Consider the following 12,033-nt stretch of genomic DNA (forward strand, 5'->3'; position numbering starts at 1 on the left):
CCTGGTGATTTTCAAATTTTACATATTTTTCAAAATTTGGAAGGAATCATATAGAGGATAAAAAAAGTGTAAATACTACAGAGGCAACATTGTCACCCTCAAACCACCTCCACCTGCATATCTCACATCCCAAAGGCAACGGCTTGTTTCTATTTTTGTGTCTTCTGGTGGTTATCCTGTCACCATAGATAATACACTTACTCGTCCCTTTCATCATTTATCATTATCATTGTTGGTCAATATTGGAAGATGAAGGTTTATTTACTCTGCCTTCACTTCCCCTTCTTCCTTCCAAAGTTTGGTAGTCACAGTATTATTTTTCATTCTTCTGGTGGTTACGTTCATTACTTCAACTAATGGATTGAAATTCTGTGTCTCATTCCACGAACTCGAGACAATATTTCCTAACTCCACACAGAGTGAGATGAAGATATCAGCTTCTCCACGGAACCCCTTCAACTCTTGTCAGCTTGACCTGTGCTTTTCCGTTGTTCTGTCCGACAGCAGTACCTTCTGGTCTTCGGCCAGAAGTCCTCTCTGCTTGGTCTACTGCTTAAGTCCAAGAGTTGAAAACCAATAAACTGCATTTGAGTTCTTTTGAGTAAATAGCTGTTGCTTCCTGGAGAGCCAAGGATTGTGTTAGGACCACATTTCTTCCTCCTGGGTCCAACATCTCAACTCTTGAGTGATTCAAAGGAGTATTCCACAGGGAATACTCTGTGGCATGGTCAGACTGGTTCTCTTTTATTACACTCTATTAATTATTCAAAATCATGGGTCATTTTAGTTCACCTCTATTTGGACCATGATTTTCTTGCACCTTTTTCAGTTTCTCCTAAGACTTTTCTTTTTTGTTGTTGAGAGAAGAAACATATTTTGTCTTCACCAAACATTCCCAGCTTCTTACTCATTTCATCTAATGCAAAATGCCTTCGTGTTTTCTTCTTACAGATTTCTTGGAGCCCACTCACTTCCTGTTTTAACTTGGACCCGGAGGAAGGGGCGTGAGAGGTAAAGAATACATTTTAATCACAGCAAAAGGATGATCTCAGTGTAAACAAACCCAGTTGCCATGTTTTCATTAGTCTTGTCTGAATTTAGTTGGTGTGGCTTTGTCATGGAGACACTAATTATCTATGGACATATAAAGAACGTTCAGGGTCTGGGTCTCAGTCAACCACCCCAAGAGTCTCACCATGGTCAGCCAGAATCCTTCAGTGCACCTGGAGTGGATACTGTAATGTGTTGCCAAGACCCCCGAAGGAGGAAGGCACTCAACCCCTTGCCTCAATTGGAAACATCTCTGAAGGGCCATCTCATCTTCAGAGTGCCCCATGGGATGGGCGAGGCTTCTTTTGCAACTGCTTTAACTTCCACTTTGTTCTCTGTCCTGTGTTTCCTTCACCGTCTGACAGGTATTATTCCCATACTCCTGAATAAATATGTCTCAAAGTCTGTTTCCTGAGGAACCGTACCTACAACCCTACTTTTCTCTCATACCCAGAACTGTAACAAACAAAAAGGTTAATTTCTTACAGGGGATAGTGGATTATTGTGGGAGGGGGTTGTTTTCTGGGCAGGAGGGGCTGGGATCCAGGACATCAAGGGACAGAAGCAGGAACTGAGCTTGGTCAGAGAAAGGAAGAACGGAGAACAGTGAGGTGCAGTTGATGACCATGGGAACTGGAATGGGGGAGGAGGCTGAGAAAGCGGTAAGGATGGTTTTGCCTCTGAATTTGCTTGTGGATCAAGAGCATTCTGTTTCTAAGTTCAGCTTTTCCTTCTATTGTGCCTTTACCAGAGATGCTGGCAGGGGTGGGGGGTAGGGAGGATGGGGGTGGGCGTGGCTCTGAACTGAAAGCACAGCAGGAATCACAGCAGTTAGGGAGCAATCACACCAGCGAGTGGGTTTGCTGCCATTTGCTTAAAGTGATTTAATTAAGTACCTATTAATTAAAATTAGAATTGGTCTATATAGAATCTATGCTATAGAGAGAGGATTAGGAGGGGGAGCCGGCTTTCTGAGGCCAGCATTATTGATACATCAGTCCTTGTTACATTAGTTAAAATTAACTTCAGCTTAATTCAGAATGATAGCAAACCCCAAATAATAATAAATTAGCCAAGATAGAAATGTATTGAGATATTGCATATATGTATTGATATTGCATGTATGTATTGAAATGTCTAAGAGAAACCAAGTCTGGAAGTGAGCAGATCAGAGTTTTGCAACTATCAGGGACACCGTCTTTACCTGTATTCTTGTTCCACCAATCTCAAAAATGGGTCCACCTCATGGTCTTAGATGGCTGCTTGAGCTCCAGCCCTTGCATTTGCACCACAGGAAGGAGAGCAGGAGAGGAAGGGCATGGCCACACTGATCTGTAAGGGAGTCTGGTTTGGTGACCATGTGTCCAGTGAAAGCTTGGGAGTTCTAGTACCCAGGCAGAAGGGAAGAATGGCATTAGGGCCATCCACAGCCTCTGCCATACCTGCCTTCCCCCATCCCTGACACCTGGACCACTCATGCCCTCTCTCTGCTCACCAGCCCCAGAGTGGTACTGACCAACACCCAGACCCAGGAGTGAGTGGAACTGTCTCTGCAGTCACTGCCCAGGGTTGCTGCCTGGCATTTCTGTGCCAGAGAACTGGACTTCTGACTCAGTTTCCCACTGAGCACTCCTCATCCATCATGGTGCTTACAATAGCAGTTGAATAGTTGTAACAGAGAGCATGTGGCTTGCAAAGCCTGAAATAAATGTGAGTCACATATGAAATTTTAAGTTTTTCTAGTAGCCACATTCTTTTAGAAGTACAAAGACAACTTGGAAGCATACAAGTGGCCAACAGGTACATGAAAAGATGCTCAACATCACTCATCATTAGGGAAATGCAAATAAAAACCACCGTGAGACATCACCTCACACCTGTTAGGACGGCTAGTATCAAAAAGACAAAAGGTTAGTGCTGGCGAGGATATGAAGAAAAGGGAAGCCTTGTACACTGGTGGACATGCAAACTGGTGCAGCCGTCATGGAGAGCAGAATGGAGGTTCCTCAAAAAAATGAAAAAGAGAACCACCATATGGTTCAGCAATCCCACTTCCGGTATCTTCCAAGAGGAACTGAAATCAGCACCTCAGAGAATATCTGTATGCTCACGTTCATGGCAGCATTATTTGCAACACCAAAATATGGAAACAACCCAAATGTCCATCAACAGATGAACGGATAAAGAAATTGTGGTACGTAGAGCCCCTGGAATATTATCCAGCCTTTAAAAAGGAGGTCTTGCCAATCGCAACAATCCGGATAAACCTGGAAGACATTTTACTACGTGAAATAAGCCAGACCCCAAAAGAAAAATATTTCATGATCTCACTTATATGTGGAACATAAAAAAGTTGAATACATGGAAGCCGAGAGTAGAATGGTGGTTACCAAGGGCAGGGAGCTGAGGGGAAGAGGAGATACTGGGGAGAGAAGCTGCAGTTGTGTAGGATGAAAGAGTATAGAAATCTAATGCACAGCACAGTGACTATAGTTAATAATACTGCATTGTGTACTAGAAATCTGCTAAAAGAGTACATTTCCAGGCAGCCTCATCACGCAATAAACGAACGATGTAAGGAGACGGGTATGTGAATGACTTTGACTGTAGTAATCATTTTGCTATGTATATGTACATCAAAACATTATTGTGTAGACCACGTTATGTTGTACACTTTAAACATAGATAGTTGTTACTAAAAAATAAAAGTAAAAATTCTATAAATACAAAGGAGAAAGTGAAATTAATTTGAATAGGTCCAAAATATTATCAGTTCAACATTGCAATCAATATAAAATTATATAAATATAAATATAAAAATAAATATAAATTATCAAGGAGATAGTTTACATTCTTTTCTTTCCATACTAATTCTTCACTTATTGCACACCTCATTTCAGACTCGCTACATTTAAAAAGAAAAGACTAGCCATATTTCAGGTGCTCACGTGACTAGTGGCTATTGCGCTGGACAAGGCAGGACTATACTATTGTAAGCTACACAATATACTTAATGTATTTCATGCCCACTACATATTTTTATATCACTTTTAAATGGATCAGTTTATTGAAAAGATCCCCATTTTCTGAATATTTATATTGCTTCCAAATTTCACAATTATAAACAAGACTGCTGTCCACATTCTTATATTAAAAGTTTACACCCCATCTTTAATAGTTTCATTAGGATAAATTCCCAGATGTGAATCAAAGAGCATACATAAATTTTGAAGGCTGTTGAAATATGTTGTTTAATAATAATATCTCCCTTACAAGGTTGTTATGAGGATTAAGTGAACTAGTACACGTGAACCAATTTTATTAATTCAAGTGAGGTTAATAAAACTTCAAATAGTCGTGTCTGGCACATAAAGGTACTCTACAAATGGCATCTATTATTATTAGCATTAGCATTATTTCTGAATGAATCTTCAGCACCATTATATTAATTTATGCCCCTATTAACATTGTCCAAGAATGCCTGTTTCTAGCACACTCTCTCCAATACGCTTCTTTTTATAGCCTTTCACAGGCAAAATTGGCTTCTTATTATTGTTGGTTTAATCTGACTGGCGTTCCTTAGTTTTCTTATGCTTAGGATTAATTTTTCCTGATTTGTCACAACCTCAGTCTATATCTACATAGAGAGTTGGACCATTCTTCACGGGAGGGTTTAGGACAATAAGTGACCCTCTGTACCTGTCAACTTTCCCATAGTTATGTCATTGTAACAAGCCTAAATCTCAGTAGCTTACAACAACCAGTATTACAATACATGTGAAAGCCTAGGCTGACAGAGCAATACCTAACACGGACAAGCCACTCTCATGGCAGAAGGAAAAGAAGGGAGGCAGATGAGCAAGGGAGTAAGAGCAGAGTCTCCTAAAGCCTCAGCTCCTACCTGGCACCTAGTCTCTTCCGCTCACATCTCCATTTGCTCATGAGAACGCAAGTCATGGCACCACACTCAGTATCAAGGGGGTGGAAAAGTATGCTCCCACCATAAGAGACACTGCAGGTCACATGGCAGTGCATGGGAATTGACATGGGGAGCCAATGATTGAGAACAATAATATGATCTACGCCATCAGTCAAATCAATCTAATTAAGTTAAACTGGTTTATGTGGCTCTAGCCACCTGAAGTCAGGAATCCCCTATAGGACTCTTGTCCTTCTGGGAATCTTATGGCTCGGCCCCCGAAGGAAACAGAGGACAGAAGCTGGGCTGCTGACCTGCTTTCAATGCGCTCTAAGGACAAACTGGTCCAGAGAGAGTCAGCTTAAGGCACATAGGAGTACATCTCCCACACCCTGCATGAAGGTGCAGACTTGCCAACGAAAAGAGCTTTGCATCCCAAGAAATCATTTCATCATCAAATAACCAGGAAACAATAAATCCCCGGATGCTCTTACAGCCCTTGAACCAATGAAAGGTACCTCAGTTCTTTAGGAAAGACAGGACAACAGTCAGAACAGGGGAGAATAGGGTTTATATCCTGGCTGCATCACCTGTAAGATCAACAGTTGCTATCTTCATCATCAACATCATCATCACCACCACCTTTTCAGTTACCTGGCTTGATCCAGCCATTTGCGCCCTGTTGGCCACAGAGGCATTTCCGTCTCAAAAGACTGACCCCTGTACTGCAGAAATGAGCCACAGGCTCCGGGGGCCGGACTGCTTGGGACATCGCTAAGCTACTTGCAACCTCAATAAAAACGTCTTCCTAAAATCCCAACACCAGACAGTTTTGGAATTAATACATGCGTATGAAAATTACCAGCTTATTCCACTCCAAACTGAAGGAAACCATGCTAGGAACATGAAAAACAAACAAAAAAGCAATGCATGTTTCCTAAGGTAAGTCACTTCATATTTGCATCATTTATTTACGTCACGAGGCTTTCTGGAGTGATTAGGGAGCTGCCAGCTCCACTTACCAGCCTTTCTTCAGGTTACGGAGAAGCAAACCCTTCTTCCTGCTTTACGTGTGAATGCCCGTGTTGGAGATTTGTGTCCCGAGACCCAGACTCTTCCCCCCGGCTTTGGTCAGTCTCTGGAAGGACTCGGTGCTCAAAAGGAAACACTTCTCATTCTGAACCAACAGCAAAGGGAAGAAAAACAACATGATCCCTTTCATCCCATAAGGCTACTGAGTTTGCTTGAGCTTTTGAAAATGGTCAGGAATGAAAGTACCGTATTTTCTGTATCCATTTTTCAACTCTTAATCTTTCAACACCCAGCTCCAATCCCACCTCTGCTGTGAAGCCTTTCCTACCTCAGGGGAGCATGATTTTCCCTCCCTTGAACCCCAGTGGATATTCCCTGACCCTACACCCTCATCGGCACTGTCTTCCCTCCTGGTGATGTTGGCTAAGTTCCCGAGTGGACTGTAGCAGCGGCTGATTTTACAGATTTATTCCAATCTCCCTCCTTCTGGGACTCATAGCACTTGGTTCAGAGGGGAGCCTGTGACCCCAGCAGGACTGTTCAGCATTTGTTCTGCATAATTAAAAATACACATTGAGAGAGAGGATCTCCTGTCTTCTCCTGGGTCATGATCTCTAAGGAAATTAGAAGCTTGGGCTTTCTCAATGCCATCTTCTCTGGACTTTAGCAGAAAGCCAGTGCTGAGAGATGGAGAGTCTCGTGACATCTTTTGAACCCCTAGATCCAGCTATGCCTGAAACTCTTACCCCAGACTTCCCAATGATGTGAGCAAATACATTCCCTGTCTTCAGTGAATCTGAGTTGGCTTTAATCATCTACAACCTGAGTAACTAACATGCTCCCTCAGAACTGCTTAAGGAAAAAAAAAAAAAGGTGCCTAAGGTTAAGGATTCTCCGGACCACAGAGTCTTTCCATCTGTGTTCTGCTTTTGTCCTTGTGTGGTTGAAGCTGGGTCGCCTCCATGCCTGAGTCCCAGCTAGTGGGAAGGGGGCAAAAACCCATGCAGGAGGGCACAGCCGGTGTCTGGAGGTCCCCCTCTGGAGCTGGCACCACGGCTTGCCCTTAAAGTCATGCGACACGGCCACATCTCACTTCCGGGGAAGCTGGGGCGTGTAGTCTGGGCAGCTGCGTGTCCAGCCATGTCTCTATTTCTGAAAGGAAGAACAGATGCTGATGCGCGACCATGGGTCTAAGGCACACCAGGCGTCTGGAGATTGAGACAGCTTTCCACCGCCTCCGATTTAAGGGCGTGCAAGGTGGCGAGTGTGGTGAGGGACAAGCCGCTCGGTTGGTGAAGAGTGCTAGTGAACAGAACTCCACGTGGGCTCCCGGGGAGGCTGTGCACAGTGTCAACCTAGCTAAGCGGGGGCTACCTTCTCTCGAGTTCCCTTCCCTGTGTGGCCCCGAGTTAGGGCTGGCTGTGGGGGAAGTTAGCGCGGGATTCTAGCAATGCTCTCTGGTTCGGCTCAGAAGGCGGACCCAGGGCACCAGGCAGTGCTGTAGCTCGCGGGCATTGCTGCTCATCTGCTGGCTCGCCAGGCCTACAGCCCCCGTCTCCTGCTGCAGCTTCTCCAAGTCCTCAGCCAGTCTGCAAGCGTAGCTCCATGGTGAAGGGCCTGCTCCTTCTGCAGGTCACCCCCTCCACCGAAGTTGGTGGCCGTGGGAGACAGACCTGGGCTCCGACTGGCCTTGCAGTTCCCAGCCTTTCTCAACTTTAACCTTGGGGTTGCTCAACCTCAGCACTATTGCTCTTTTGATGATTCTGGATAATTCTTTGTTGTGTGGAGCTGTCCTGTGCATTGTAGGATGTTTAGCAGGGTCCCTGGATACCAGTAGCAACTTTTACCCTAGTTGTGACGAGGCAAACTGTCTCCAGACATTGCCAAAGTCTTCTGAACGGGTGGTGGGGAATCATTCCTGGTTGAGGACCCCCCCGCCCCCCGCCCCGGTCTTCCCAGCCAGCTCTTCTTTCCAGTTGCTGGCCTTCTTGACCTACGCCTTCACACGCAGAGGTCCAACAGGCTTGCTTAGCCCTCTCCACCAGCTCCCATAGTCACAGAAGGTCTGACCCTATAATCAATCCCTTGTCCCATGTTCCTCATAGCTGGTCTGCTCAGGGCTGCATGATGACTCGTGGGCCTGAGACACTTGGCCTTCGTGGACCCCTTCCTCCAGTAAAAAAAAAATAAAATAAAAAAATAAAATTGATATTTTAAGGCTCTTTTGGTAGAAAAACAAATATCTAGGCTGGATTCATTATTATATATTCATGATTACATTCACTTTAATTACAACGAAAGCTTTTGTGGGCCCCTACACATACCGATCATGAGCCCTAGGCCTTGTGTGTCTAAGGGAGAAGGGAGCCCGAGGTCTGCTCTTTCCTTTGAACCTGACTGACAGGTGCACTCCCTTCACACAGTTACCTTCTTTGTAATCAGAGCAAAACCACGGGAGGCAATGATTGGCTTCTTTTGGGACCAACCTGGTTTATGAAAGTAACCCCAAGTACTTGATGTGGCACTCAGTGGTGGCTGAGCACACGGGGGGAATGAGTGTGACTGTGAGCCGACTAGCTGGGTCAATGGGAATGATAGTTGCAATTGAGGGCATTCCAGGGAAAGATGAGTGTGAAATAAAACTCCCTTTTAAAAACATATCCAAGAAAACAAGTGTGTCTCAAGGGGAAATTGCAGATATGTGTTTTCCATGTATTTTCCATTCGATTGATAATAATAGGATATAAATCATCGAGTGGAATCAGATGTACCAAACCCGGGGTCCTCGTCCCCACCTGGAGACGGCTGTTTCTGACTAGCTTGGAGCCCACTGCCCTGACGAACAATGGGCGCCTCTCGGGGGCGCTGTGTAGGACGGGAAAGTAAGCCGTCGGGCGTCTTGCCTATTATTCCCACTCTTTCCTCAAGCTGCAAATCCATCAAATATGAGAGGGAGGAATAGAAATTGTGCAGAGTGGAAGGAAGTGGGAGATGCTGTTTTATTCCACACCTCCCTCAGCACGTTTGTCCACAGACGTACAATATTCATTCTGGAATTAAAACACCTGCATTACACCAGATGTTTCATAGACAGGCACCCCTGTGGATGGCAGGAGGTTTGTATGAAAGCACCCAATTCTTCCTGTAGCAGGGACTCTGCTTTTTTTTTTTTTCCCACGGAAATACCAGGAAACCATTTTGAGTTGAACAACCAAACTAAAGGCGATGGAGTTTAAGATAAATGTTATGAAAATTGCATAAAACATTATATCAAAACCCTTGGCAGTGTCGAAAAGCAAGATTTCTGAATCCAATGAGTAGCTGAAGAAGAAAATTCAATTCCATTTTTTCACTTTGTCTGCCAATTTTATAGCACGTCATTTAAAATGGAATCTCTAAAGAATCAATTCAAATTAGCTTTACAGTTTTCCCCAAAGAATCTGCTTTAAAATAAATTGAATTGGAGCATGTGACATAATAAGTGAGCATAAAATTCATGTTAACTAGTCTGAAGGAAAAACTTCTCAGAAGGAAACAAATAATCTCACATGACTGAGCTAAAAATAGTCTTTAGATTGTCAGTTTCAAAATTGAACAAAAATAGGGGGAGTTGTTATAATAATGATATGGCGCATTTCCCCCTAATGGAATGGCCTTGAATTTTGTAATAAATTACAGAAAGAGAATCCTTTGGGCAAAAAAGAAGATACGAGACACGAGTTGCTTTCACAAATAGAGTGACAGCGATGAAAATACCTTCCAGCTGGGACCAAGCAGCCTCAGCTTTTCTATGTGGTGGCTTCACCGTTGGAAGACCCAGCAGGGCAGGGGTAAGCAAGAGTTACAGTGAGGATGATCTGTAATAGTCTGCTGCCCTCTGTCCAGAAAACAGCTTTTGCTTCTTGCTTTATTTTGATCAGGTCTATCTATCAAGAATATCTATTTAAAATCTCTTTGTAAAGTTTATTAGGACTCAAGCTTCTCAAGGACGGGGACGGTATCTTATTTAACTTGGTAACCACCTCATACCCATCCCAGTGCCTGACATAGAAGAGGAATCCCATAAATGTTTGGAGGAGGGACACAAGAATGGATTAATGATTCAGTTTATTGTTTAAGTCAGATTAAACTTAGTTTTTTATTTTATCTTTTAAAAAAATTCACAGGGAAGTTGGGAAATGTGCAGTCAGCTTAATTAAGAAGGGGACGGTTGGGTTGTGGTAATGTTTCCCCTTCTATTGGGGTCCAGAAACAAATAACGTGATTTACTCTTAAAGAAAGCTGGTGGAGATTCCTTAAGGCCCTGCCTGAAAGTGAGCATACAGGAGAAGTTTACCTTCATGGGACCCAATATCTTGGAAGTTAGCTAAGTCTTGAAGAATGAGCCAGCCCCTCTTTTCACAATACCCACTTGGGTTTCCTTGCTTTTCCACTGTGCTCATTCAACATAGCTTAATAAGGATCGTGTCTTATTTCTTCTCACCTTACTTATTCCTCAGTCCACCTATTCAGTGGTCCATCCATTTATCTGATCATCTGTCCATTAAATACTTAGGGATACAGTGATGAAAAATAATCATAGCTAACGTTTACTGAGTGCTTATTATATGTCAAGCATTGTTATAAACACTTCTTGCTAATGAACTCATTTAATCATCCCAACAATTCTATGAAGGATGTGCTGTCATAATCCATACTTTATATACAAAGCCAGCTGAGGTGCAGCAAGATTAAAGACCTTGCCCAAATTCCCACCACTAGGAAGTAGGGAAGACAAGATTCCAACCCAAAGAGTCAGTTCTAGTCAGACTAGAGCCACCAGTCTGCTGTACTAATTAGACAGATATCGCCTTGGCCTTCATAGTTTTTCCATTCTAGTGGTAGAAATAGAATTTAAACAGGTAGCTGTAATTTCAACTGTAATGATTGCTCTGAAGGTAAAGTACAGGTGTTATAAGAGTGTGTGAAAGGGACACGTGGCCTAGTCTGAGCCATTGGGAAAGGCCTCAGTGCTGAGGAAGTTGGCCCTTGGGCTGATGTGAAGGGGTTGGGTGGTGAAGTATAAACGGGGAAGTGTTCCAAGCGGACCAGCATGTATAGGGGAGAGAGGTATCTGTGTGGAGGCACAGAACGTGCCCAAGGGGTCTATGTGTCTATGATGTCAACATGATCAAAACTCGACTTGAACATAGGCCCTTCTCCAGGTGTTCTCGATCCCATTGACTTGTACTTTGTTTACCCAGTTACAGGAGTCAGAAATGCAGGAGACAACCCGTCGTCTTCTCCCTCGCCCGGTGCCCAACGGATCTAACCTGTCACCAATTCCTGTCACCCAGTGCCTCGCCATATTTAATCCATTGTCCCTCATTCCTCTTGCAAACTGACTCATTTCTTTCTGCTCCTACCCTAGTTCCTGAATCCCGCCACTTTCCTCTCTTGCTTGGATACCCACAGCGTTCTCCTGTATCCAGTGCCTGTCTAAAGGCACTCCAGAACCCCACACGTCTGTTCTCCACACTGCAGCCAGACTGATATTTCCAAAGGGCAAATATAGTCATGCCACTTCTGTCCTCAGTTAAAAACCTTTGATGATCTCCCACTGCTCTTGGGAAAAAGGCAAAAGTCCCTGCATGGCCCGGCTCCCCTCTATAATGTCAGCACCATCCCAGGCGCTACGCCTTACCTCACGGTTCCTTAGCCACCATAGTCTGCCTCCCTCTGGTCTCTGCTACTGGCCATGCTCTCTCTTTGGAGGGCTTTGCCACGTGATCCTCCCTTTTCCTGGAATTTCCTTCTCCTCCTCTTCTTGTAGTTAGCTCCTGGTCATCCCTGAGATCCCCACCTAATCCTCAGCAAGCCCACCCTATGTCCCTGCTTGGGTATCTGACCTGTCCCTGTTACTATCTCCTTATGTACCAGATACCTCTCTGTTATGGCTGAATCGTGTCCCCCAAAATTCATATATTGAAGCCCTAACCCCCAATACCTCAGATTGTGGCTGTATTTGGAGATAGGGCCTTTAAAAAAGTAAT

At 44.1% G+C, this 12,033-nt stretch overlaps 1 long non-coding RNA gene across 1 annotated transcript in view; it reads left to right on the forward strand.

Annotated features, from left to right (window-relative positions):
* LOC118531471 (uncharacterized) overlaps positions 1-12,033 on the forward strand; it is a 99,313-nt gene that overhangs the window by 47,662 nt on the left and 39,618 nt on the right. The window contains exon 3 of the long non-coding RNA XR_004915217.2: positions 952-1,011. This is a non-coding gene — a long non-coding RNA (uncharacterized LOC118531471). The remainder of the gene's footprint in view (positions 1-951; positions 1,012-12,033) is intronic.

Source organism: Halichoerus grypus, chromosome 8 (genome assembly GCF_964656455.1).
Source record: "Halichoerus grypus chromosome 8, mHalGry1.hap1.1, whole genome shotgun sequence".
Classification (NCBI taxonomy): Eukaryota; Metazoa; Chordata; class Mammalia; order Carnivora; family Phocidae; genus Halichoerus; species Halichoerus grypus.